The sequence below is a fragment of the Stegodyphus dumicola genome, chromosome 2 (genome assembly GCF_044657685.1).
Source record: "Stegodyphus dumicola isolate Sdum_Otavi_A_Nest chromosome 2, ASM4465768v1".
NCBI classification, from domain to species: Eukaryota; Metazoa; Arthropoda; class Arachnida; order Araneae; family Eresidae; genus Stegodyphus; species Stegodyphus dumicola.
This window is the reverse complement of record NC_140769.1, coordinates 235993795-236008307: the sequence shown is the minus strand read 5'-3', so window position 1 is coordinate 236008307 and position 14513 is coordinate 235993795. Positions and strand designations below refer to the sequence as shown.

Genomic DNA, 14513 nt, shown 5'->3' with positions numbered 1-14513 from the left:
AGGAACTTCTATGTCTTCTCCAAGCCGAGTGGAAGAAAATACCACTAGCTCTTATACAAAGACTTGTGGAAAGTATGCCCCGGAGGGTCCACGCTGTAATTACCTTTCGTGGAGGCTCTACCAAATATTGATTTTGAATAAAGTTAGTTTTTCTTTTCTATCACAGTGTCCAAATACTTATTGGTAGTCAGTGTATATATATATATATACATATATTTATATACTTTTGGTGCGGCCGATTGTAACCAAAATACGAAGTGCACATCTACATGTTATAGCAGTCCTACGTACAAAATTTCAACGTTCTGAGGCTACTCATTTTTGAGTTATGTGAGATACGTACGTACGCACAGACGCCACGAAAAATTCTCTTCAGAATTCATTTTAAATCAGTTTTTCACCCTTTCAAAAAATATGCTTTTAAATACACGCATGTAATTTTTATCCTGGTAAAGGGTGACGAAAAACAGAAGCGATAGTATAGTTCAATAATAAGGATTCAATACAAGATAGGATAATTCATTAATTAATATAAAATCTACAAACCTATGAGCAGAAGTCCAATTTTACATTGAATTGCAGATAATTCGCATAAATAATTACATCACTGAATATTGGTTAGAGACGTTGATCAGTTGTTATGTTCCATTATATTAATCTAACTATTTATTATCATTTAGATCTTTACTGTACTTCTTTCATTTTCCCTACCAGAAAATCAGGTTAAATTATCAAATCAGGCTAAGAGTATTTAAACTGAAGTTTGGTTTTAATGATAATTCTATCATATGTCATCACCTATATCTGTGTTATTATTGTATTAACGATAATTTTTGTTTAACCTATGTAAAATATATTGACTCAAAATATCATTGCAGATCTTTTTCTCTTTGCATTTTATGACTGAAATAATAATCGACTAGAGCAAATGTATGTAATTTTTTGTAGTTATATGTACATTAAACTAAATTTAGTTTCCGATGTCTATTGATTTTATAATATATATATTTTTCCCCCAGAAAATAAAATCTTTTTCTTTCACTCAATTAAAATCCTCTTGTAATAAAAATTATGCATTTTATTTAAACTGTTAATCATTTTTTGAGCAATTTTGTGCTCTTCTAATAAACTTTGGGAAAAAGTCCCAATACAATAATATTTTGGAGGAAATTAGGGCTTATAATTATATCTATGTTTTCTGTAGATATTTCATGGGTTACAATCCAAATACTAAAGAAAATATGCTTTTAGAAGCATTTATACAAATCAACATTTTATCAGAGAAAATATTTTGAAAGTTCTTTCTTTCTTTCTTTCTTTTTTTTTTTTTTTTTTTTTTTTTTTTTTTGTGTGTGTGTGTGTGTGTCCTTTGAATTTTGCGCAATCGAATTTTCTGCAGTTTCGTTATTTCTTGCTTCTTTTGTTAAATACGAATTTTAAAATTTATTTACTAGTGAGAAAGGAGATCACAATTTTGAAGAGCGCAGCTTCATACGGAAGATTCTTCAGAAACATAAATATCTATTCAATTGAAATTATAGTTTTGTTCGACTTTTACAATGAGTATAAAATATTCTTCATTAATCTGACCGCAATGTAATAAATTATAATGAATAATATATTTTCGATGAGAAATATATCTGCATTTATAAATAGAATTAATACTGTTTATTTAAACTCATTTTTGATATTACTAGGCTGTTCTTCATTAATGCATCAACGGCTAAAGGAATAAGGTAGTAGAACACTGGTACTACGACGACCGTTTATGTCCTAAGAAAGCATATTGCAGCGTTTTCTTGTTTTTCCGTTGTTATAAGTACATTAAATACTAGCCAGTTCCCTTTAGGAAATTCTCCACGGAAGCATCCCTTCCCATAAGCAGGTAGTGCTAGTAAGCTTTGTCATAGTGTAATAAATTTAGTTCGCGTTTCATAGCCCTTAATGAAGTAAATATTAATAATTGTTATCACTAACTGAATCTTTTCATAAAATTATAATTACTATTGTTTATAATATTTTTGCTCAATAAATTGAATTTTAGGATTAATAAACAACGAAATTTTTAATGTTTGTTTAGCCCTGAAAATCCAGTGAATTTTCAATACGTTATTCTATTGACAGAGCAGCTGGTTCTCTTGAGAATTGTGCTTAGCAGCCTGTCTAAGCCTTGCCAGTGATTTTAAATTCATCCAAATGGCAAAAGACATGTCATCTAAGAGCCATCTTTGTAGGAAATGGCAACAAAAGGACAATATAAGGGGTTAAAGTTTAGCCATGCGGGCTGAACATTCTATTATGAGCGTTCAGCTGTTAAGGGACAAAAAAAATGATGCATATGCTGTTCGATTGGCTGAAATTGACTTCAAATTTACTGTTCGGCAGAAGTTTACTTCAGAGTTCTCTATAATTTCACAAGTGTTCAGTACAGATGAACATATACATCCTTAGTGTCGTAGCCGACGAGACACCTAGTCGTCAGAACATTTAGCCAATAGGGCATTTAGCGGCCATAGACGTAAAGCTAACGAAGAGATTTAGTCTATACAGATATTTTACCGGCAAGACATTTAGCCAACAACACATTTAGCGAACAGAACAGATATTTAGCCAACAACGCATTTAACTGACAATACGTTTATCTGACAATACGTATATATAGATAAAAACATCTTTTAACAAAATTTGCCGTTATTTTTCCAATAAAAGGCCGTTTTCAGGATACACGACAAGGTTTATGGACAAGTAGCGCATTTTTGTCTTTCTTTGATGCTATACAGATATTAAAATTACACAAAAAAATAACTTTACGTTTGTCGTAGATTTTAAAATCAATTTCGAGATCGATTGGACAAAGAACTCTCTGTTTCAGGAGTGGGGAAGAAAATTTTAGCTTTGGGTAAAGCGAAATGATTTTATATGGAAGTGAAAGGGGTGAGCAACGCGAAAACGGATGTAATGTGATCTCTTGAGAAAAAGAGTAATAAAACAGGAAAAAGCTAAGATATTATAATATTTAAAGCGTCGAAAAATTAATGCCACTAACTAAAGATGAAAAAGTTTTGTTAAAGTGAAAGGTTTGAAAGTAACTCAATTTACTAACTGAAGATTCTTTACGGACACGTTTCGCAGATCTGAAGTCAAAATTATGATTAAGTGTCCAGTTGTGATTAGCTATCAAAAATTTGTTTATTTCTCCTTTTCAAACATATGATTCATGTTCCGGACGAGACATTTCCATGCTCTTTCATTCTGGGCGATATATGTCAAACGAAAGTGATATGATAAACTAAAATTCCATAAGAATTAAAATCAAAAATGAGATTTTTAAGAACTCTATAAAAAATTTCCTTGATAGTATTATGGAAGTACAGTTACGATTATTTTTTAACTTCAAAATGTGTTTTATGATAGCCAGCAGGTACTTCGTAGTTACCTATTAAGTACTGTTTAAGCACTACACGTTTTTGTTTTCTTATTATTGTGTTGTTGTTGTTGCTTATTCTCCAAATGTCTGACGAAGTTAGACTAGATCCGAAAGTCCGTTGACCCTAAGATAAAGAGAACTTGAAGCGGATTGGAAAATATGCCCTCTCTTGAAAGGCCTAAACAATCCAAGGTGTGTTCGGCCGAAGTCTCATGTTCGCGGCACATGTTGCAAGTGTCGAAGACTTCCCTTCTCCCACAGTGGTCACTTGGTAGTCACATGTAAGAGTTAGAGACATTCCCGACCTACTACACAGATACAAGTGATGGGCTAGGGCCACAAACCACTCCACTATATTTTGTGACTTTTCAGGGAGAAGAGATCTAAAAAAGCAAAACCGGAAGGGGAGAGAGTAAAATGAGTTCAACCCTCCTTTACGGTTTTTTCCGCTATTTCATTGTCGTAAATGTCTACATGAGATGAAATCCACTGGAGATGGACATCATAGTCATTATGGTTATTTTATTTTTTTATATGTTGGTATTACACCACAGGTATTATTGTTCATCAAGTTTATTTATTATTATAGCCGTAAAGCTTCTTCAATCAGTAAATTTGATTTGCTTGAATTCTCTCACATTTCACATTTTAGTTAATACCATTAGTATTTCAATAACTTTAAAATTGTTTCCCTTAACAAATCCGGTTACGTTAGTTTTCACTTTGCTCAACCAGTTGCTTTTCACATAAAATCGTTTCGCTGCTGTTCATTGCTAAAATATTACTTTTTTCTTTCTCAGATACACAGATCTATGCCTGATCACTCTTGAAGTTTATTTCAAAAATCTACTCCAAAATAAGTTTGCTTTACTATTTAATTTTACAATCTATACTTTCTTTCAGATTAAATAAAGACTAACATTTGGTACTTGTCCATAAACTATCTTGTTGTGTACTTTGGAAACGACCTTTTGTCAGGTAAACATGACCAAAGTTTGCTAAACTATTGTTGCATGTTTTGTCTCCGTGTACGCGCTATTAATTAAGCTTGTCTGCTAACTGTGTTGTCGATTAAACATGCTGTCGGCTAAACGTCTTGTCGGCTAAATGACCTGTCTGCTAAATATCTGTGTAGGCTAACATGTCCTGTCAGCTAAATGTCCGAGTCGGTTAAATGTACTTGTCGGCTAAATCTACGTGTTCGTTAAATAACCTGTCGGTTAACTGCTGTCGGCTAAACAGCTCATCGTTTAAGTGGTTGTCGGGAAAGAGTCTGTGACGAGCTCCAAACATACTGGTATATATCATATGTAAAGAAGTATACATGGCAAACAACTATTACAGATATATATAAGGACAATATTACTGTACAATATTGTCCACAAATACTGTTAGAAAAGTTCGTGCACTTCTATAGTGCAAATACATTGGTGCACAGGTACAAGTACATATATTTAACAATGAATAACCTTTTATTAATAGTGTAATACTGTGTTACGACATTACACGTCGTTACAAAACTGTTGAACATGTACTGTTAATGCTATTATGCAGAATTTTCATTGGAGATACACGTTCGAACAAAATGCGTAAAAGTGTTTATATGCCTTTGTACAACTGTACTGAAAACCATGCATACTGAAAACTGCGTAGTGCTAGGAATAAAATGAATAGAATTAAGTTTATTCGGAACTACACTGCAGAAAGTATTTATGCATACAAAAGTATCATTGGAAGTACTCAATAGTCTTACGATCTGTTTGAGAAAACTACATTGGTGCACCTGTGAATGTATTTAATTGCGTATGAGTTGCTGCAGATACTTTTAGATTACTTTAGCTGCCTATATTTTTAGCTTTTGGATAGTTTTCGAAGGTGTAAATTTCTCGTTTCAGGGTATTCGAATAAATAGTTGCCAGGATCACCAATGCCTCCAAATGTGTATCAATCACTATCCCAAAAGCCGAAACGATATAAATAGCTCACATATGGACCATGACCCATGCAGAATTCCTAGAGTTTAGAAGTATCACTATGCAGCTTTTCGCTTGTTTGTATGAACGTTTACACTCTCCTACCTGTGTCTACATCACCCGGATCTTCTGCCATTGCTTCACTAAAAGCGTCTTTATAGATGTTTTCATACGTTTCAACACTAATAAATATTTAAAGTATAAAATATTTTCTATTAAAAGTATAAAAATAAATATTTCTCATCTGATCTGTTTATTTACTTTAAGCCTCCTTTCATAATTAATTCATTCTTCCTATACAGTGTTAGCTTTGATGCTATTTCCTGAAGGTATAGAAGACACCGCACTTCATTTTGCATTTCTGATTTGACCTTTGACATTTAAATTCCATCTAAACAGATCTAAAGTTTTATCCCACGTTTCTATTATACTCAGCGCTACTAAAATGCCGAATACCCTAGAATATTTTTTTCCATTTAAAGCTAAAAGTTAATTTTAAATTTGATTTGGAAGGAGAAAATGTAATTAAACTCTGTTTACCTTTCTTGAAATTAATCTGTTTCCTTGCTTGACACTGTTGTTGTTAAAGACTTACGAGGTGAAACTAATAAGTTTCAGTTGTCTAAAATAGGATTAGCTTTTTCTGTAGATAAGTTTTGAATAATTCATTATTATTACGGAAAATTTGGTTCAACGCCGCGGTTTTATAGAATGCAAACATACACAGCAGCTCTGCTCTCACAAACGAGCTCTCTTCTATTTATTTGGAGAAATTAGTAATGAGTTTTTTATGTTAAGTATATTTGAAAGCTAGGCATAAATGTAACGCATATGAGTAGGCACACCAGTACGTGTAGAAAGTCCCGTTTATTTTGGAATTCATAAGAACTGGGAATTATATCTAGATTCTCATTATTAGATTATGTCAAAGCACACTAAGGTTATCTGCCTCAGGAAAGGGATACCTTCGTGGAGGACTTTCTAACGGAAACTGCCTCTTATACACGTCACACATGGGGAAAACAACGAAAGTAGCCATGCAGCCAGTCCGTTCGCGCCTGGACTCCAACCCTGGACTAAGCTACCAGTGTTCAGCGGCTTTTACCGCTCAGCCGCTGGTGGGCCAGGCAATTACATAATGGCTCATATTTGCATTAATCAAGAGGAGAACAGTGAATGCGTCAGGGCCGTTAGTGCGTTCCATTAGGACTTGAACTCCTAACAAAACTTTGTTCTTCCGCTCTACAGATTGTGCCACAAGCCCTCAAGAATAACTGGGAAATGGTAATATTTTGTATAACTTTTAAAATTAAATCAAATCTAAAAATTTTCATATTCTTGTTACGTAACTTTTATACGGTTATTAATAAAGTGCAAGCAGTAATGCTATTCTATTTTTGAGCCTGTACGCCGCGGAAAAAAAATGGGACCTATATTTCCCGTTCTACTGGGCCGATTGAAAAAATACAAATTGTGTATTTCATGTCTCGAAAGCGTAGGATATATATTATATTTATATATAGAATTGTTCCAACATAGGTATTTTGAGACAAAATCGAACTTTTCTGAAATAACATATCAATTTTTTTCCATACTTCAATTCTACGACTTAAATTATGCCTGGATATTAAATTTTGTAAAATTTGGTGCAACATTTATGGGGAAGTTCAACAATTTATCTTGGCGAAATTTTTTTTCAGTTTGCGCCAAGAATAATAATTCACTTGACGAACCTCCTAATATGTGGCAACCAATTTTCCTTTCCCTTCTATTATGCGGAGGCATTTTGTTCCTACCTTCTTACAGTGTGCATGAGAGGGAAAAAAGTCACATCGTTTCTACTTCCAAATAATTTTAGGAAAGTGTCTAAACCCCATTTGATATTTTATCGCTTTCAACAAATATGCTAAATTTCAAAACGGGCTAATATATAAATTCACGTATATCTTCCGAATTTTGAATAAAAACTGTAATTTTTTGCAGGTATGCTTAGACATATGTCTACTTTAAGACGATGGTAAAATTCTTATAGATTATAATTCAAAATTGTTTTTAAAAAAATTATAAAAATTATTTAAAACTACAAATTAAAAAATGTAATAAAAATGGGTGAATGTTATTTAGAATGAACCTAAATTTTGAAATTGGAAAGGAAGAATCAAATAAGTTTAATAAAAAAGACATATTAATAAATATATACCAAACTCAATTAACATTGAGGAGCTAAAATTTTGAGAACTAATTTTTTAAAAACTACTCGTGCGATTTTTACAAAACTTGGTAGTTTGGCGTAAATTGAGTCTAGAAGTAAAATATTGAAAAACACTGGTGTGTTATTTCATAAAAAGTCCGATTTTGTGTCAAAATACCTATATTAGAACGATGCTATATATAAATCTAATATATATCCTAAGTCGCGCTTTTGAGACATGAAAAACGCAAGTTTAATTTCGTCAATCGGCTCATTAGAATGGGAGATATAGAACTGTTCCCCCCCCCCCTTTATTTTTTTTCGCATTGTACATCTATAAACTGCTAAAACTATCATTCAGATGTTTTGAATTATAGCGAAGATTCCTTTTATCCCTCTTCTTAAACATTATATGGAATTCAATTAATCAAGTACCAAAAAGGATTCTTTGCTTTCCCAGAGCAAACAGGCAGAAATCTTACAAGATTGTGATGCCCAATAAACAGAAATGTGACAGTGAAAAACAGTAGAAAATATTTGGTAAGCGTGCCAAAACGATCGCTGCAGCTGCTCTACTCTATCTGCATGTGTGGCGCTGTTAATTCTGTCTCATTTGTTGTCTTCAGGTTCAATGTAAGGCACCTTCTCTTTAAGTTATCTTCTAAGCTGAATGAAGTACTTCAAAGACAATTCCTATATTACGTTTTGCTTCATTCTAACTGATTTGCACAGTAAATATCTGTGTTAATATCTAGAAAATCAAGAGAGTTGGTCATACAGTCTTTTCGAAAACTTCATGTTATAAGCTAATAATAAAAAAGCAACGAAATAAGTGAAGTATTACATAGTATTAGGTTTACTTTATTAATAATTTACAAAGTATTTCTTAATGCAAGTCTAAAGAAAAAGAGTTCATTTACTCTAAGTTACATTTGAAAACTTGCGGGATGTTTTACATTCTTTTAAGATTTAACAGACTTCCTAATTAAATTACTCTAAAACCATTTAAATAATCATTTTGGAGTGACCCCCAGTCTTCTAAATTCCATAAAATTGTAATTATACTCAAAATGTTTTATTTGTCCTTCTGAGAGGAAATATTAACGAGACAATTACTTTATTTAATTTAGGAGTTATATATTCACTCCGTTTCATAATTATGTACCCTTTGTGACACATTAATATGCTAAACATAAGCGAAAGTAATATTTTAAGACATTATCCTAAATATATTAATTTTTATCGTTAACTCTATTACGAACATCATAATCTTTAATTTGTGTTCTTTGGCAAGGCGTCGCAAGTAATTAATTCCTGATTAGAAGTTAAAAACAGGAGCTAAAATAGGCATATGAAAAAAATAATTTAAACAAAAAATACGATGTCAAGATATCCGGAATCTTAACTAATGCTTTATTGGAGTTTTATCTTTGATAGTTATGAATGTATTTCTAAAGACAACCTTTCTTTTATTTGTAAAATAAATCTGCATTTATTTAGAACTATGCAATATTTTCCTTGCTTTAAAATATTCACTCAAAAAACATGCATCCAAGTTTTGATTTTTAAAGAAAATTCTGTGATAAGTTTTCAACCCAATTCAAAATTCTTTAAAGTTTCATATAATAATTTCAAGTGATAAATAGTTTATGAACATACGTGATCAAAACTTTTCAGCTTTTTTAAGACCATAAATATTCCCAATAGAGCTGTTTTCCCTTATACAAACTGACAGTCAGCAGAACAATGCTTGAATCCTTAAGCAGTAACAAAGTGCGCCATTCTTTCTGGATCACAAAATGGAGGAGCCTCTAGCAGTCGCATGCTCTTACTGAGATGACGTTTCTCGAAACGCAGGAAATGAGGTTGAGAGATAATGGACTCTAAGCCAAAAAGAACATTCTTTTAGACTCATGTGCCGTTTAGATGCTGGGATAATTTTGTCTTGAGTTAACGAAGAATTTTGGGCTGAAAGAAACTCTTACGTGAGAAATTTATCAGCGAAAGAAAGAGGTACTTACCTAGAATAAGATTACATCCGAAATGCTTTTTGCTCTCTTTAGAATTTTTACCCTCTACTTTATAGGTATAGTTAATTTTAAGCCATTCTTAACAAATTTGTTAAGTTATTGATTAGCATTTATATTAAAAATTCTGTTAGATTGGAACAAAAGAAGTATTGGATTAGTGAAATGCATATATGAGCAATAAAATAGTGCGAATAATTAATAATGGAACTTCGTTTTCAGCTGAGAGAATGAGATGTAATGAAAAGACTTCCGAAATTTAATTTCCCAAATGAAGAAGTTATTTGGATAATAACGGGAAAGAAGAAAACTAAAGAATCTTATACGTATTGGAACTACTAGAAAAATGTTTATGTGAGTAATAGAACTCATCTGGGAGTTCAAACTTGATAATAGCATTCTAAAATCTTTATCAAAATCTTCAACATACTCTTATAGCGTAAATTCAGCATTATGCGTACATACCTTGCCTGTAGTATTACGCTGGAAAGGACATACCTCCAAATTCAGTGCATTTGTCTACATGTTTTACTATGCTTTTAGAAATTTTACAAAACCTTTGCTTATGTGTATTCTGTATGAAAACAGCGCTGTTCATTTTTAGTTCTTTTATGATGAGTGTATTGTTTATGTACATAATTTATTTTCAGTGTTCCCAAAAATATTCTCTACTGGTAAGATATGGTGATCTCGGTAACCATACTCTTGGTGACCAGAGCTATGAATGTGTCTACAAAAACCTCCTCTGGTATTTTTATAGTGAAATCTGCTGAATGACATATCAAACCATCTTGCTATATCCGAGAGTGCTCATTCCTTCTGCAGTAAGCAATGAACATCTAGGCCATTCACGCTTCTTACAGTTTTAGCGTGAATGGTTGTTTCAAAGAAAGGTGATTCGATTATTCATCGCCTTGATATGGCTCAGCATAGATTTATGTAAGGTATAAAAAGATTCAGTATACGAATACAGATTTTGTGTACGTCGTGTCTGAAAATTTTTTATACAGATATGTGCATTAACATAAAAGCATGCTTCTTTTGGGTAAAATATCAGAAATAAAAAGGTCGCCACGAACGAAGCTGTTCCAAAATAATGATCATACATGAATGTGATGAAAAATACGGCAATATAGCTTACTCCTCGCTATATATTCATCAAAACACTTTATTATTTTTTTCTGTAGAATTAATTATTTCCCTGATAAACATCATAAATATTGTAATATTATTACTGAAATTATGGTTTCATTGTTGTTATGTTTCATATTTAATTCTTTATTTTACCAAACTGGCAGGTCCTGCAGTTTCATACTTCAAATATAAACATTTGAAAATGCATCTCCTCTTTCGTTGACTAAAGGTTTAATTGAAGTAGTAGTTAAGGGATGCTCAGCAAACCTCGAAAAGGTCTCCGTTCCTAGTAAAAGATAACAGACCTTTGAGAACTTCGCTTGCACATTCCATAATAAAAAATATTTACGCTTCTGAAAAACTCTCCCATCTACTCATACTCTTGCATATAAACAGATTAACACTAGAAGGGTAAAAAACAATGTAAGCAAAGTATACTCAAAAAATTTATTTAATGTGCGGACCAATTTTTCAGCTGAACGTCCTCTAATTAAATCATAAATCATCATCATCCTTCTTTTTATAGCATTATGGCTCATTAAACCTTTTTATTTCCCCTCTTCTCACCTATATTTAACGCTGCCATTCATTTTTCTTTAAATCAGTCTTCTAGCTTCTGTTTTGCCGTCTTCCGTTAATCTATGCTGTGTCATTTTTGAGCAGTTTCAATTGTTTCCTCTTGATTAAATGTATTTCGTCATTCTATGGTCTAGATGAAGTAGGAAGAAACTATTTGCAATAACACTGGTATATTCCAGATTTTTGCAACCTTCCATCCTAATTCTTTTATTTGATGCAAAAGTGGGGGCATATTTAATTTTTCTAATAAACAAACGTAAATTCAGCTCAAGTGAGCTTTTAAATCTATGGTATGAATCTTAAACATATCATATAATCTTAAATAACCTGGATACATAACAACACAATATTTTAACTTGCATTTGCACAAGACGATTACAGTATGAGTTTTGAGCTTAAAATTAGGCATGAAAATCCAACTTAGTTGAGCATACAATTGGAATAAAACTGTATCGATATTGAGGGTGATCCGGCACAGTTCCGTTCTTTTTGTATACATCAAAAGATTTAAGAAAATCCAACTAAAGAAATTTTGAATAACTTCCGCAGAACCAAAATGAAAATCGTGATCAGTCGCCCCAGTATGATTATTCATAGGTAAAGTACCAGTAACTATCACAATTTTTTTATTTAAAAGAAATCTACATTGTAATAAGAATACTCAGTACTATTAAAATTAAAATATCTAATAAGGTATCTTCAATTTAGCTTCTCTGTATGCTGAATCTTGCTCCTCTCTTTTTGTTGTCACTGCTACTCTCTAGGTATTAAATAACTTTAGTGATACTGGAACTGTTGTATGTGCTACGGTTTGCAAGTCGTCGACATCGTTACCATTGTCATCGTATTCTTTACCTCTCAATCAGCATTCTCACATACAATGAACTATAGAACCATCAACAGCATAGATTTCTAGTTTTTTTGAAGCTCTTCACTATTATTTCTCCATTAGTCAGAACCCGTGCACCCCAAATCCACAAGCAAATCAGTTAGTAGGACGAAAATAACGATTGTAGAATCAGTTTTAAAATTTAGGGAAGCTCGCTTTCTGAACGCCTTAAGGAAGGGGAGCGCGAGTAAATACGTATAAGGTAATATTATTACTGAATAATATTACCTTGTGTAAGGAAGGGCAGCGCGGTATATATATATATAATTTAAATAAAATAGAAAAATTAAGTTCAAATAATTGAAATGTTTGTCTTATATACTACAAGAAAGATAAATGATAATATTAAATAGCTGTTTCGTTGGTGATAGAGTTAGGATAAATGCTTCAAAATGAATGGAACTTACAGAAGGCAATAAATGAGGAACGCTTTTAAAAAGCGACTATTTAAATTACTTACTTTCCTACCAGTTTTTAAATTGTTCTTTTATCTCTAAAGAACTATTTGATTTATTTTACATTTCTTAATTTATTTTTATGTTTGATTTACTATACTTCGGCTAATTTTACATGGTTATATTAATTCTTTATGGACACTTTAAAATGAAAATAGGAAATATTCCAAATCAAAACCGTTTACTCCCTCCGCCTTTGGAAGCCCACCAGCGGCCGAGCGGTAAAGTCGCTGAACACTGGCAGTTCGGTCCGAGATTCGAATCCCGCAAACAGGCTGGCTGCATGGGTGTTTTTGTGGTTTTCCCCATGTGTAACGTGTATACGAGCCAGTTTCCCTTAGAAAGTCCTCCACGAAGGCATCCCTCCCCTTAGGCAGATAGCCCTAGTGTGCTTTGCCGTAATTAAATACACCACACCACCCTCCGCCTTTGGAAAAATGCAGATTATAATAGATCTCATTAGTGGTGTTAAGTCAATTTACTTAATATATGCGTATTAAAATAGAAGTATTATATATATTACCTATAATTTATTATTGTATTAAATTATGTGCATAACCTGATTAAATTAGCAATGCTAGTAATATTTTATTAGGAAACTAAATGTGCTAATTAGGAAATTAAACCAATAAGGAAACTAAAATCAGAGCATTTTTCCTTTGCTCGAAAAGCGATTTACATGTCTACAATCTAAAAACTCTGATCTTCAGACAGAGTTCTGGCAATCCTCAGCCATAAACAAGACGCATTATACGCGTTTCGGCAGTCTAGTCAACTTATTGAGAAACAGTATTATGTATTGATTCTCTAAGTCGTTACGAGGTGGGATCGTCCTTCTTGACTAGAATGTACCGGCTATGTGCGGTTTCGGAATGAATAAACTGTTTTGAATTTTTTATGCTTGTCTGTCGTTATGCACTAGAATGACAAGAGGAAAAACATTTAACTTGTCAAGATTTCAGAATATATCGTTACATCGGTCTGATCAAATAACCAGAACAAATTACGTCAATGAAGTTACGTCATGAAACAAAGGCGCAACTTGGCAAATTTTTGTATTTGAGTAATATTAATTAAGAAAACTTACATCTTAAAACTAGGATAATACTTTATACTAGAATATTATTAAAACTGCTTTAATTACAAATGCGTAGTATACAATTTAGTGCTCTTTTCAATTTAATAATAAAAATTATAATAATAAAAAAGGAAAATATGACAACCGAAAAAGAGAGATTTCCACCTGTAAGAAATATTTTCAGAGTTTGTCACTTTTTATCATTCATTGCACGCGAAAATTAACGATATTCATTTTGAAGTAAATTTATGCAATGCTAATTATTTTATAAATAGAAACGGTGTTTCTTGCTTGAAATGAAAATTATTATCATCAGTGAATATACTGAGTTTACATAAGTAGAGTTTACTTATAAATATTCCTAAAAGATTGTCAAGGAGAATGTCAAAGATACCACCTCGAAAAGTTATTCATCGTTTATGTTGTGTGTGCACAGCGAAAAAAAAGGGTGCAGTTCTATATCTCCCATTCTACCGGGCCGATTGATGAAACATAACTTGCGTTTATCGAAAGCGCGACTTAGAATATGTACTAGATTTATATATAGCAGTGTTCTAATATAGGTATTTTGTCACAATGTCTGACTTTTTCTGAAATAACATATCAATTTGTGTCCGTATTTCCATTTTACAACTCAAATTACATCAAACTATCAAGTTTTGTAAAAATCGCACCAGTAGTTTTTAAATAATTAGCTCTCAAAATTTTAGCTCCTCAATGTTAATTGTGTTTGATATATATTTATTAATCTCTCTTTTTT

At 32.1% G+C, this 14513-nt stretch overlaps 1 protein-coding gene across 3 annotated transcripts in view; it reads left to right on the top strand.

Annotated features, from left to right (window-relative positions):
* The window catches only part of sbm (L-type amino acid transporter sobremesa), a 180723-nt gene that overhangs the window by 80872 nt on the left and 85338 nt on the right, over positions 1-14513 (top strand). Inside the window, exon 1 of one of the 3 annotated variants that reach the window (XM_035353826.2) lies at positions 9504-9604. The exons of the other annotated variants lie outside the window; for them this stretch is intronic. The gene's annotated coding sequence lies outside the window, so the exon portion shown is untranslated. Of the gene's footprint in view, positions 1-9503; positions 9605-14513 lie in introns of those variants that run through there. 3 annotated transcript variants of the gene reach the window in all.